Source organism: Geotrypetes seraphini, chromosome 2 (assembly GCF_902459505.1).
Source record: "Geotrypetes seraphini chromosome 2, aGeoSer1.1, whole genome shotgun sequence".
NCBI lineage: Eukaryota > Metazoa > Chordata > Amphibia > Gymnophiona > Dermophiidae > Geotrypetes > Geotrypetes seraphini.
The window spans coordinates 127,551,407-127,565,249 of NC_047085.1; the positions used below are offsets into that span (position 1 = coordinate 127,551,407).

Sequence of the window (13,843 nt, forward strand, 5' to 3'; positions counted from 1 at the left end):
AGGAGACAGATTCAAAACAAATGCTAGGAAGTTCTTTTTTACCCAACGTGTGGTGGACACCTGGAATGCGCTTCCAGAGGACGTAATAGGGCAGAGTATGGTACTGGGGTTCAAGAAAGGATTGGATAAATTCCTACTGGAAATGGGGATAGAGGGGTATAGATAGAAGATTACTACACAGGTCCGGGACCTGTTGGGCCACCGCGTGAGCGGACTGCAGGGCATGATGGACCTCGGGTCTGACCCAGCAGAGGCATTTCTTATGTTCTTATGTCTCCCTACCCTAGTCACAGAATTGGGACCCACATGTTTTCATAAAACAATTGCACACTATCACCTTAATCATCACCTTGTTATTAGCTTCTCTATATTAGGCATCTACACTTGCAATCATTGGCAGAGAATATGGTGATAGCATTTCATACAACAGCCAGTAACATCAAGTAGGTTGATAACGTCCCACTACATATATTCATATGTCCAATGAGATGCAGTTGGTAAAGTCCACAGAATATGGTAAGGATAGGCCTTGTAAATGGGATTCTGCCAACTTGTGAGCTGCCTTGGACACTGTTGGAAACATGATCTGGGCCTCAATGCACCATTATCCTGTCTAGTCTCACTTTAGGCCCTTCTACACTCTCACAGAGGTGGCTGGAAGATGCCTACCAGCTGCTGCAGAAGCCCTACCATCTCTTACAGGAGCTGCCTCTGTTCCTCAAACCCCTGCTGGATGTCCCGATGCAGCTGACCCACTAGCTGCAGGAACTGTATATTGGCCGCAGTGGGGATTGCGACTCTTCACGGCACTCCCAGGACAGCAGGGCTTTGGGGCTGGGCAGCTGGCTCCATACACCCATCCTCATCCCCCTCCAGAGGTGGCATGTCTGCATAGATGTTCTCACCCCATATATCATCTGGCACCTCCTAGGAACCCTGCTCTACCACCACCTCCTCCTGTACCAACACTTCCTTGGCCGCCTTCTCCACCACATCATATGCTGCCTCATGGGCTACCTCCTGGACCAACTCCTGGGCCAGCTCCTCAAAAGCACACTGTCCTTGGCTTGTGTGTGGTAAAAACATAAAGTTTGGATGACCACATCATGCATGAGTTGCCTATTAGAACAGCTGGCAGGGAATGGCACAGGTCTGTATTTTTCCTTTGCACAAGGGAATGAGCTCTGAGGAGTGGCAGCAATGCCATGACATAGGATAGAACCCTGAATGTGGTCTGGCAGTATGAAAGAGGGTGGCATGATGCAGCAATGAAGCACAGATAGGCCTTTGAATAAATAAATAGTGGCATGCGGGTTACAAAATTAATAGTATGTATAACAAGGCAGTTTCCCAACTTGTGAGCTGACTGTGGTGTGTTCAGTGAATGCAGTATGGGTGTGTGTGAGGAGTTATCAGTTCAAAGGGCCAGGGATTTAGTGAGTGGCCTTTGTTACTGTGTTGTCTTTTATCTGTTTCAATTCTGTCAGTTGATGCTGTGGTGTAGTGGTTTGGGACGAGGTGTTGCAGTGCTGTGGTTTGGAGGTTTGATACCCACTGTTGGTGAATGTGTTTATTTTTTTGCCAAGCTGCAGCAATGAACAATATATGAGTGTATGAGAGAACATATCTGTTATAACCAAAGGATACTGTGCATACCGTATTTTTCTAACCATAAGATGCATCCACCTGTAGAGGAGGAAAAACCAAGAAAAAAAAATTTGCTTCAGAATTTTTTTCTTCTTGGTTTTTCCTCCTCTACACGTAGGTGTATCTGGTGCTGGGAAGCCCGCAGCCCAAAGCCACCTGAAGCCACCAGAAGCTGCCCACAGCCCCCCGGTACCTTTTTTAGTGGCAGTGGCACACAATACAGGAGCGCAACCTTTGTGCTTCCTGCCTGGTCCCACATTTAGTGCTTTGGTTGTTGCGGAGGTGGCGTTTGCTTCCCACCCAGATTGAGGATTGCTTTGCTACATCCCATTGGTCTCTGGATTCATCTGCTGCTGTTGCTAAGGAAGGAAAAATTATGTTCTTGCCTGTTAATTTTCTTTCCTTTAGACACAGCAGATGAATCCAGAGCCCCACCCTTTCTGGATATTGAGTATCGGTTTTTTCCTTTGCAACTTTCGAAGTCTGTTATTATTGATAGTTGTATCCTACCTTTTGAAAATTTGTTATGGGAAAGAAGTTTTTTACATGCTAAGCATATTGATGGTTACGGATGCTTGGGCAAGGAGCAATACTGAAGATGCAGGAAGCGTACCAGCCAATAGGACTACCTGTTAATCAGTTTCTCTATTTCCACCTGCTGGTAGATGTGTGCTATCCCATTGGTCTCTGGATTCATCTGCTGCGTTTAAAGCAAAGAAAATTAACAGGTAAAAACATAATGTTTCCATATATATATAAAACGATTTATATTTCTTTATATCTATTATATTTATTTATTGGCAGACAATAGCAAGAGGCTGCTTGCAAGAAGGGTTGGGGGGGAGGGCTAGTTGAGGCCAGGATCATTGGGAGGCCCTCATATTAAGAGGCCATTGGTGGTATGTAAGTCCCCTGACCACTCTTGAGTATTAAGGAGCATAGGCTACCTGTGTGGGCTTACATAGTGATGGGTAGTGGCTGATGCTCACCTATGGAGGGTGTCTCGGATATGGGTCCAGGACCTCATGGCAATACTATGGGGTGGCCTGCATTCATTGTGTCCAAACACATGACTCTCAATGCAGGCACAGCTCCACTAGAGTCTGTGTCTCCCCTAGAGAGTAATTAGGGTCACATCTTTCTACCATCACACCCACTTTCACTCCCACACTCTCTCTCAGACTCTCTCACACACTCTCCCTATCACACCCTTTCTCATTGCATGTCCCTCACTCTTACAATCTTTCATACAGTCTATCCTGTCTGTCATCCTCACAGTCTCTCACTTTCTTTCACACTGGCACTCCCTGATTTTCTCTCCTGTCACACAATCTCAATCAGAACTCGATTTTTTTGATATCCAAGAACAATCACTTCAACCACAACTCCAAAATCCACTCCACTGCACCCACAAAGAATTGTCATGTTACATGCAGGGCTATATATGGATATGTAGGACACTAGCCATGCCTATTCGACAACGTTTTGACATCATTAGGAACATATGCCAGGGCAACTAATAGATGGCCAAGTGTGTAAGTCTAGAGCAGTATATCTCAAACTGTGTACCTCCTGAGATTCCAAGTGTGCCGTTGCACACTGAGGAGGAAGAGAGGCGCCTGCCAGCTGACTTCCCTTAGCGGTTCAGTGCCAGTGCTTCCTGATTTGCCGAAGGCCTAAATGTTTCCCCCTTCTCTCTAGCATCCTCCGGCTTCCCCCCTGGCCTCCCGGCCTCACCTTTAAAGCTAATTACGGTTTTGGCAGTTGGAGCTACTTTCTTTTTGAAATTTCCATGTAAATGCTTGATTTCATATGGAAGTGATAAATATGTGTTTTTTGACCCAGCCCAGGTGGAAGATTTTATTAAAGAGAAACCTCTGCTGAAAGTTTAATTTCTAATATTGAGTTTACTTTTGGAGGATGATGTATAATATATATAAAAGCCATTTGCCTTTTCCTAGATAGTAGATAGAAAGACTTGATTTGATGATTTATTTTAAAATACTGGCGATCAGCAATAATGTGGACTAGGATATGGTTGACTAGTTTCCTTATATATTTTGTTGTTCCTTGTAGGGAATTTACATTTTGTTGTTCCTTGTAGGGAATTTACATTTGCATTTTTGTGTTCATTCATGAATGTTTGTTATTAAGGTATTGTAATGAATAATCCAATAAATAAAGATTAAAAAAAAAAAAAGCTAATTACAGCAGCCTGCAGAGGATCGCTGGTAGGTAAAATGATTTTTTTTTTCAATGTAGTGATTGAAATGTGTCAGTTTTGAGAATTTATATCTGCTGTGTATATTGTGTGTTTATGAAAAGGGGATGGGATCTGGGGCCTAAGGAGGACTGTGGTTGGGGTACTCAGTTGATATGTGTTAGACTTAGGAGGTACTTAGCTTGAAGTAATTGAGAAACACTGCTGTAGGCAATCAACTGGCACTAGTGCCTCTCCTTCTCTCTGGCCCTCTTCCCTGCTTGGACTTCCTACTGGCGTCTCAGGGCCCATCTGGAGAGCCTCTGCACATGTGCGGACGTCGACATGATGTTGTCATGCATATGATTGATGTCATTACGGTGACATCCGCGCACTTCTGGGAGCCTCAAGTCGTGGCCACTACCTTTAGTGTGCCCCAGCTCGAGAAAGTTTGAGAGACACTGGTCTAGGGGGTCGTATAATCATCGGAACTTGGACAACTTTGGATGTCTTTAAAGTTTCTTCTTGTATGCTTCCCTGCAGGACGTCCACCCTTCATATAATTGAACTGTTTTAGACATGTTTTCGTTATATCATGCATCTGGGGGATGTCCAGTGTCGGCGGTGTACATATGCATATGCTCTATCGATTATGCCCCTCCTTGTGTTCACTAATGGCTCCTTTTATGCAGGCGTGTTAGCGTTTTAACGCATGTAATAGCGTGCGCTAAACCGCCAGATGTGCTAGCCGCTACCACCTCCTCTTGAGCAGGCGATAGTTTTTTGGCCAGTGCGGGGGTTAGCGCGTGATGAAAAGTCATGCGCGTTAAACCCGCTAGCGCGGCTTCGTAAAAGGAGCCCTATGATGCATGTGGGAAAAAGAAACCTAAACTTTAGCTATGTGATGCAAGGTTCCACATTAGGAGTCACCGCCCAAGATAAGAATATAGGTGTCATCGTTGATGCATTGAAACCCTCTGCTCAGTGTACAGCAGTGTCTAAGAAAATAAAATAGAATGTTAAGAGTTATTAGGAAAGGAATAGAAAACAAAGATGAGAATGTTATAATGCCCTTGCATTGCTGCATGTTGTGACTGCACCTCGAATACTGTGTGCCATTCTGGTCACCACATCTCAGAAAAGGTACAGAGAAGGGCAACAAAATAATAAAGAGGTTAGGATGCTACAGCAGCTAGGGCTCTTCAGATTGGAGAAGAGATAGCTCTGGGGATATATGATAGAGGCTTATAAAATATTGAGTGGAGTGGTACGGGTACTACTACTATTACTACTATTTATCACTTATATAGTGCTGAAAGGCTTATACAGTGCTGTACATTTTTACATTTAGTATACATCTCTGCTTGGAAGAGCTTACAGTCTAACTTGGACAGACAGACATGACATATAGGGTTGGGGATGCAGAACCCAAGGAGAGAGGAGCTAGGAGTTGAAAGCAGTCTCGAAGAGGTGGGCTTTTAACTTGGACTTGAACACTGCCAGAGATGGAGCTTGCCAGAGGGATTCAGGCAATTTGTTCCAGGCATATGGTGCAGCAAGATAGAAAGAACAGAGTCTGGAGTTGGCAGAGGAAGAGAAGGGCACAGACAAGAGGGACCCACCAGCTGAGTGGAGCTTGCAGGAGGGGGGAGATAGGGGGAGATAAGTGAAGAGAGATAGTGAGGGGCAGCTGAGTGAATGCATCTGTAGGTCAGCAAGAAGAGTTTGAACTGTATTTGTAAACAGATGGCAAGCCAATGAAGTGACTTTATGGGAGGGATAATGTGAATATAGTGGCACTCATGGAATATGATTCATGCAGCTGAATTCTGGATGGATTGAAGGGGAGAAAGATGGCTGAGCAGAATCTAACTGAGTAATCTAACTGCAAGGTGATGAGGGCATGGATAAGGGTTTTGGTAGTATGCTCGGAGAAGAAGAAGCGGCAGGTTTTAGCGATGACCCTGAGATTGTGAGCAGGCAAAACAGGGAGGATGAGAGTGTTGTCCACAGAGAGAACAGGGGAGATAGGTTTAAGCAGGAAGATGAACAGCTCTGTTTTAGCCATATTCAGTTTTAGAAGGCGGTGAGAAATCCAGGCAGTAATGTTGGAAAGGCAGGCTGAGACTTGAGTCTGGATTTCAGTAGAGATATCTGGTGCAGAGATGTAGATCTGGGAGTCGTGGAAGGAGATCAGCGCTCCAAGTGAGCAGATGTAGATTGAGAAAAGGAGTGGTCCCAGGACAGAGCCCTGAGGTACACCAATTGATAGTGGAATGGCTGTGGAGGAGGAACCACCATTGCAATACACTGAAGGTGCGATAGGAAAAATAGGATGAAAACCAGGAGAGAGCAGAACCCTGGAATCCCATCGAGGTTAGCATATCAAGGAGTAGGTGGTGATCAATAGGTGTAGGTGGAAGAAAGATCGAGAAGGATGAGAATAAAGTAGAGGCCTTTGGATCTGGCCAGGAACAAGTAATTGGAAACTTTAGTAAGAGCAGTTTCCATGGAATGCAGCAAGAGAAAGCCTGACTGAAGCAGATCAAGAATAGCTTGGAATGAGGGAAGTCCAGTGGTGGTGAACAGCACATTCAAGTAACTTGGATAAGAAGTGGAGGAGGGAGATGGGGCAATTGTTGGAGGGGCACTTGGAGCTCAGTGAGGGTTTTTTTGAAGAGGGATGCGCTAATCAATGCGATAATCACAAATGTGAATTGCTTGTTTACTCTTTTCAAAAATTCTAGCAATGAAGCTACTAAGTAGTAAATTTGAAACAAACAGGAGAAAACATTTTTTCAATCAACATGTAATTAAACTCTGGAATTTGTTGCTAGAGAATGTGGTGAAAGCAGTTAGTTTAGCAGGGTTTAAAAAAAATGTTTGGATAATTTCCTAAAAGTCCATAAATCATTATTAAGATGGGAAAATCTACTGCTTATTTCAAGGATAAGCAGCATGAAACTTGTTTTACTCTTTTGGGATCTTGCCAGGTACTTGTGACCTGGATCAAGCCCAGTATTATGCTGGTCATAACACTAATAGTAACATTGAGTCAGTATCATATCAATTGAAAATTCTTTAAACTATTTAAATATATGTCTAATTCAGGGGAATATAAAAAAAATCAATTTGGATCATGGAGTCAAGATGGCGTTGGGAGTAAACGTTTGTTCACAGGGAGATGCGCTGATAAATTGAGTCTGAAGAAACCTGACTTTTGTCTTACCTGTTTGATGATGGGGAAGCAAAAGGGATCGTTGCATTCTGTGCCTCCAGTGACCGTGACTCTGCACTGATTAGTTCAGACCTTGGAGGGCTTGGCTCTCCATGTAACACAGGAGAAACAGCCTGCTTCAGGAGAGACTCCGCCTCGAACAGAGAATCTTAGTGTTGAAGGGGCTTTGCTTGGCCCTGAACTGCGACAGGCACCTCTCCAGCCCAGTGTACCCACTCCCATGCTGCAGGCAGCGTTGACATCCCCAGGAGAGGAAACGGAAGTGCAAAGCCCTGGAGGAGCCGTGTAGCTGAAGACCTAGCGGAGATCTAACAACGATCACCAGCATTGAAACTGGAGGAAGAAGAAAACCCAGGGAAGGGAACTTACACTTCGGAGAGTTGCTAAAACCTGCCGTCGTAAATATGGAAGCTATATGGAAGGCAATAGAAATTATGGATTCCTACCTGAAAAAAGCTGTAGCTGTATGGATTGTAGAAATATCAATTCTAAAGTGAATCACCATGGTGAAATCCTAAAAGAATATGGTGAGACAGAAGCATGAACAACAGATTAATCAAGTTAAAGATCTTCAATTAGATATAGTTAAAGAAAAGACTATTATTCAGAAAAAGATGGAATATATGGAAAATTATCAAAGGAAAAATAATTTGAGAATTTTAAATATTCCTAGGTCGCCTGTAATCTCAGCCATTGAAATGATCCATAGATATATGCGGGAAGTTTCATTGATACCTGTTGAAAATTTGCCACCAATAGTAAGAGCGCAATATCTGACCATTAAAGCTAAACCAGTTAGCTCTACACCAACTAAAGTTAAGAATGCTGGAAATGAAATTGGTTTGACAATTTTTTTTGAAAATTCTCTTGAAGTGGTAGTGGAAAAGACTATACTTGTGGTGATTTTAGCTATTGAGTTTGATAGAAACCTAATACTTAAAACTTATGTCAGACATATGAAAGTTCAGTTTATGGGCTCAACGATACATATTTTTCCTGATGTTTCACAACTGTCACAATGGAAGGGACTTCTTGGCTTATAGACTGAGAGTCTCTCTAGGGGCCTCATTTGTATTGAAATTTCCAGCAAAGTGTTGTGTTACCTATAGTGGTAAAAATTTTCTTTTTTTTTTTACCTAAACAATTGTTAGAGTTTATTGTGGCTAATGAAGGTGGGAAGCATTGGTTCTGTTCCCATTCCAAAGGAATAACACGAATTGGCTGCCGGCTATGTCTCCTTAGAACGCTCCCATTGTAATTATGACTATTTCTTTTTTGAATTTTCCTTCTCTTGACTCTACATTGGTGTGGACTAAATAATATTTAATTTTCCTGATAATGGGGGAAGTTTCTCCCATTTTAGTATATGTTACTTATTTAAATTTTGTGAATCTGTATTCAAGTATGTTGATCATGCTTGTTTGAGTTATGAAAAAATTGATAAATAAATATTTTTTTTAAATTAAAAAATCAATTTATTGAAAAAGGAAGGAGAGAGGCATTATAAATTCAGTGGACTAATGGATCACAGGGCCATTAGTCCATCGAAGTTCTGAAGCCTCCTTCCTTTTTTCAATAAATTGATTTTTTGATGATCTCTTGAATTAGATATATATTATTTTACGGATAAAATTCAAAAAATTAGAGCATCATTGAAACCCTTGACTCAGTCAATCCCTCTCGCTCATTCTGACTCTGATCAAATTACTGTCCCATCTCTAATAATAATAATAATAACTTTATTCTTATATACCGCCAACAATCTTGCGACTTCTAGGCAGTTTACAATAAAGAGAAACTGTACAGACAGCGAATTACAGAGTATGGCAGTGTACATCTGATTATAACAACATTAATCGTGATAACAACAGTTCGTATGCTGCAGGGCCATGCGGCTTACAAAGAATTAGAAAAATTCCATAAATTGAATGGAGTATTCATAGTTAGTGATTAGGGGTTAACAGTTTACAAGTTCGGTTTTGGGATGGTATTACGAAGGGGGGCTATTGTCCTGGTTCGTTCCCTAGGTATTTCGAGAACAGGTAAGTTTTTAGGTGTTTCCTAAATTCTCCATATTTGTTTGTGTGTGTAATTAATTTTTCTAGGTCTTTGCCCCATAAGGCTGCTTGATACGATAGAAGTTGTTGATGGTATCTCTTATATTTGCATCCTCTAGCCGGTGGGGAGACAAATTTCAGGTGTGTTCTTCTCTCATGTCTGTTGGTTGGGAATGAGAAGAGGTCTGTTATGTATTTAGGGGCTAGACCGTGTAATACCTTGAAGCAGAGACATCCCAGCTTGAACTTCGTTCGTGCCTCTATTGGCAGCCAGTGCAGGAGTCGGTAGGAAGGGGTTATGTGATCAGACTTCTTCAGCCCGAAAATCAGCCTGACTGCTGCGTTTTGTATTAGTTGTAGTCTCTGCATTTACTTCTGGGAGATTGCCAGATGGGTAATGTTGCAATAATCAAGGTGGTTTAGTATTAGGGATTGTACTAGAATTCTGAAAGCTGAAGCATTGAAGTATGCTCTAATGGACCTAAGTTTCCAGAGAGTGAAAAACCCTTTTTTGATTAGGGAGTCCACATGGTCTTTCATTGTTAGACCTTGGTCTAGTATTACCCCCAGAACCTTCATCGTTGGTTGAATGGGGTAGTTAAGATTGTTAATGCGTACTGATTTTGTCGTATTATGTGCGTGTGGCGAGGCTATAAAGAATTTAGTTTTATCTGAATTGAGCTTCAGTTTGAATTCTGTGGTCCATTGTTCCATCAGGTTTAGCGCTTCTGTTGTTATGGGGGTGATTTCGGAGGGAGACGCATTAAACGGGATAATGATTGTGAAGTCATCTGCATAACTGAATATTTTTATACCTCGCTGTGCCAGCTGCATGGCTAGTGAAGATATATAGACGTTGAAGAGTAGTGGGGATAGTGGGGATCCCTGTGGAACGCCTGATGGGTTTCTCCATATTTTAGAGAGGTTGCAGTTGAAGCGTACTTGATAGGTGCGGGTCGTAAGGAATCCTCGGAACCAGTCAAGTACCTCACCTCCGATGCCGATTGTGTCTAGACATTGTAGTAATTTTTCGTGATCTCTAATCTTCCATTTCTAGCAAAAATCACCGAGAAAGTTGTCTTCTCGCAAATCACTGACTTCATGGAAAAAACTAATGTCCTTCACCCAAACCAAACTGGCTTTCAAAAACATCACTCTACAGAACTCTCACTCATTTGCTTGACTACTAATATCATATACCGTCTGGATCATCATAATTCTGTTGTGCTCATCTCTCTGGACCTTTCTTCTGCCTTCAACACTATAGATCACCGCTTAGTAATTCACCGTCTTCAAGAAATAGGCATTTCTGCTCAAGTTTTAGATTGGTTCATTTCATACTTCAAAGGCTGCACATCTAAAGTTTCATTTAATGGCTCCCTCTCTGACACATTTCCTAACAAATTCGGTATTCCTCAAGGTTCAATACTATCCCCGCTACTTTTCAACATCTTTCTTGCCCCTCTGGCCATTTTAGGTCAGTCTGTTGGATTATCAGTCTTCGCCTATGCGGATGATGTTCTGTTAACCCATCCAATTGATCTTGGCAATCCTGAAGACATTCCTACTATTAAAAACTATAATCAAAAACTGAAGAAAATAAGCAACTGGCTCAATTCCAATGTTATCTCTCAATGTTAACAAAACAAAATCCATGGTTTTCCCAATCAGGAAAGGTTCAACTTTATCCTGTCCTATAGAATTCAAATCCATCCCAGTCCAGTCTGTAAAAACCATTAAGCTTTTGGGAGTCATTCTTGATGAAAATTTAACATTCCATGATCATATTAGCACTGTTGTACAGAAATGTTTCTGCCGTCTCCACATGATACGCTCTCTTTCCAAATTGCTTGACCAGTCTTCTCTAAATACCCTCATTCACTCCTTAGTTATTTCTTGTCTAGATTATGGTAATGCATTATATAAGGGAATTACTAAGAAGGAAATTAGGTGCCTACAAATAGTCCAAAATGTGGCTATGAAGATCATTTTCAACACTAAAAAATTTGATCACGTCACGCCCCTCCTGATTAATGCACACTGGCTACCTATTGAACACCGCATTACTTACAAAATCATGCTGCTGACATTCAAAAATAGGAAAGCAGAGCAGCGGGAATTTATTAGTGGGCTACTTATATCTCACTCCCCTCAATATACTCTTCGATCTTCCAGTTAAAATCTGCTTGCCATCCCTTCTTTAAGACATATTAATACTATGAGAAACAATATCTTTTTCCGCTGCTGCCCCATCGCTCTGGAGCGTAGTCCTGAACTATTTAAGAGAGATCACCACTATCGATAAGTTTAAGTCCAGTCTAAAAACTTTTCTTTTTAAAGACACCTTCGAGGTTTGACCGTCCTTTTAAGGATGTTTTAATCCAATACTGACCCAGCCTCTTTTGGCTAACCCCCCTGTCCCCTCGCCCTTTTGTTTTTCCCCTTTATTGTTCATTCCTATCCAAACTAGTGCAGTTCCTTCCTTGTTCCTTTCGTGCCAGTCTGCCAAGTTAGTCTTGTATGCCTGTTTTTCTGCGTTTTATATATCTTTGTACTATCTTGATGTTGGTTGTTTACCTGATTTATTTTAACCTTATGTAAAACTGCCTTGAATTTTGATAAGGTGGGATAACAAATTTTAATAAACTTGAAACATCTCTTCATGTTATTATTAGTTCTGTGGATTTCTAGATGAGACAAGTTGTGCACAATATTCTGTTGGTAACAGGATACTGGGCTTGATGGACATTCAGTCTATCCTAGTATGGCACCTCTTATAGATGTCTTTCAGTCTCTCAACTTCTTTCCGATTATATAAGAACATAAGACAGTACAGTATAATCCCATTATACTGGACTCGCTTATAACGGAACCTCGCATATAGCGGACGAGGTCTGCTGGTCCCGGCTGAGCGCCATTATAAACATACAGAAAATCATCAAATATAGCGGACTCGCATATACCGGACTTTCGGTATAACCGAGAGCCACTTTTAGCTGTAATTTTATTCGGCTATAACGGACATGTAGGCTCCGCCTACACGGCACATGGCATACCTGTGATACTATAGTCTGCTATATAGTCTGTGATACTATAGTCTGCTACGAAGCGTTGTTCTATAACATTAGATGTAAAATGCGAAATCGTTCTTTTAATCGAAACTAAAAAGAAAACACAAGCGGATATTGTACGTGACTATGGTATAAGCAAATCTACGGTCTGTGACATCTGGAGTAGCCGTGAGAAGTACAAGACTTATTTGCAGTTTGCAGATGGCAGTAAGAAATTATGCAAATCCACCTATGATGATGTTGAAGATGTGCTTTTTCTTTGGTTGAAGCAAGCACGCTCACTTGGTGTGCCAGTCTCCGGTCCAATTCTGAAATTCAGTCTTGCTGTTCAACTTGGTCACAATGACTTTAAATGTAGTGATGGATGGCTGGATAGGTTCAAGAAGCGCAGAGCTGTTATCTTTCATGTCCTGAGTGGCGAATCAGAGTCTGTACCAAAAGAACTTGCTGCAGACTGGCTACAGACCAAACTACCACGGCTGCTGGACCAATATGACGAGACTGGGTTATTTTTTAAGTTGTTGCCGGATCGCACAATGACATTCAAAGGAGACAGCTGCCATGGTGGCAAGAGAAGTAAGGAGTGCCTCACATTATTGTTTGTTGCCAATATGGATTGATCTGAAAAGCTACTACTACTAGGTATTAGAAAGTCTGCCAAGCCATGTTGTTTCAAAGGTGCAAAGTCGCTGCCAGTTGTGTACAAAAGCAATCGTAAAGCATGGATGACAGAAAATTTGTGAAGGAAAAGCGCCACATTCTGATGATCGTTGATAACTGCAGCGCACATGACCCGGTTGTAGCTGAACAGCTTAAAGCAATACAGCTGGAGTTCTTGCCACCAAACTGTACGAGTCAACTTCAGCCATGTGATTTGGGCATCATACAGAACTTCAAAGTTCTGTACAGAAAGCGACTTATGCATAAACTTATCATATCCATTGAGTACAGCAACATGGACAACTTTGCCATCGACATACTGCAATGTCTGCAATGGGCTTGGTCAATCTGGGAGAACGAAATCACAGCGACAACAATCAACAATTGTTTCAGGAAGGTGGGAGTTGTCAAGAAAGTTGTTTCTGACATTTCTGCAGAGACAGGAGAAGATCTTTCAGAGACACCCCCATCGCCAACATTGTCTGCTCGTGACTGTGATAACATTTTTGAACGGCTGATGGAATTGCATTTCTTGGACCAGACTATAGGTATGTCTGTGGAAGAATTTCTTGCCATTGATGAGCAGGTGCAGACATCTGCTGTGTTAACCGATCAGGAGAATTTAGCAGAAGTCAAGGCAAAGCCTGGCAGTGTCGATAGTGCACAAACTGGTGATGAATCCAATGATGAGGATGCTCCAGCTGAGCTTCCACCATCTACACGTGAAGCAAGCATAGCGTTGACACTGCTGCAGCATTACATTGAACATAACGCTAATAATGCTGTTGAAGCAGATGTACTGATGTATTGCATTGGAAAACTTGATGCGTACATCACTAACACATGAAAGAAATGCAGCCCAGAAGAAAATGACAGATGATTTTTGTTTTCAGGACAGTGCGACATAATGCTTTAGAGTAGTGTTCTGGTTTTGCAATCATTTTGGGCCATACCAATGTTTTGCTGAGTT

At 41.9% G+C, this 13,843-nt stretch overlaps 1 protein-coding gene across 4 annotated transcripts in view; it reads left to right on the forward strand.

Moving 5' to 3' along the window:
- NOL4 (nucleolar protein 4) overlaps nt 1–13,843 on the forward strand; it is a 664,456-nt gene that overhangs the window by 388,812 nt on the left and 261,801 nt on the right. The gene's annotated exons all lie outside the window — the stretch shown is intronic.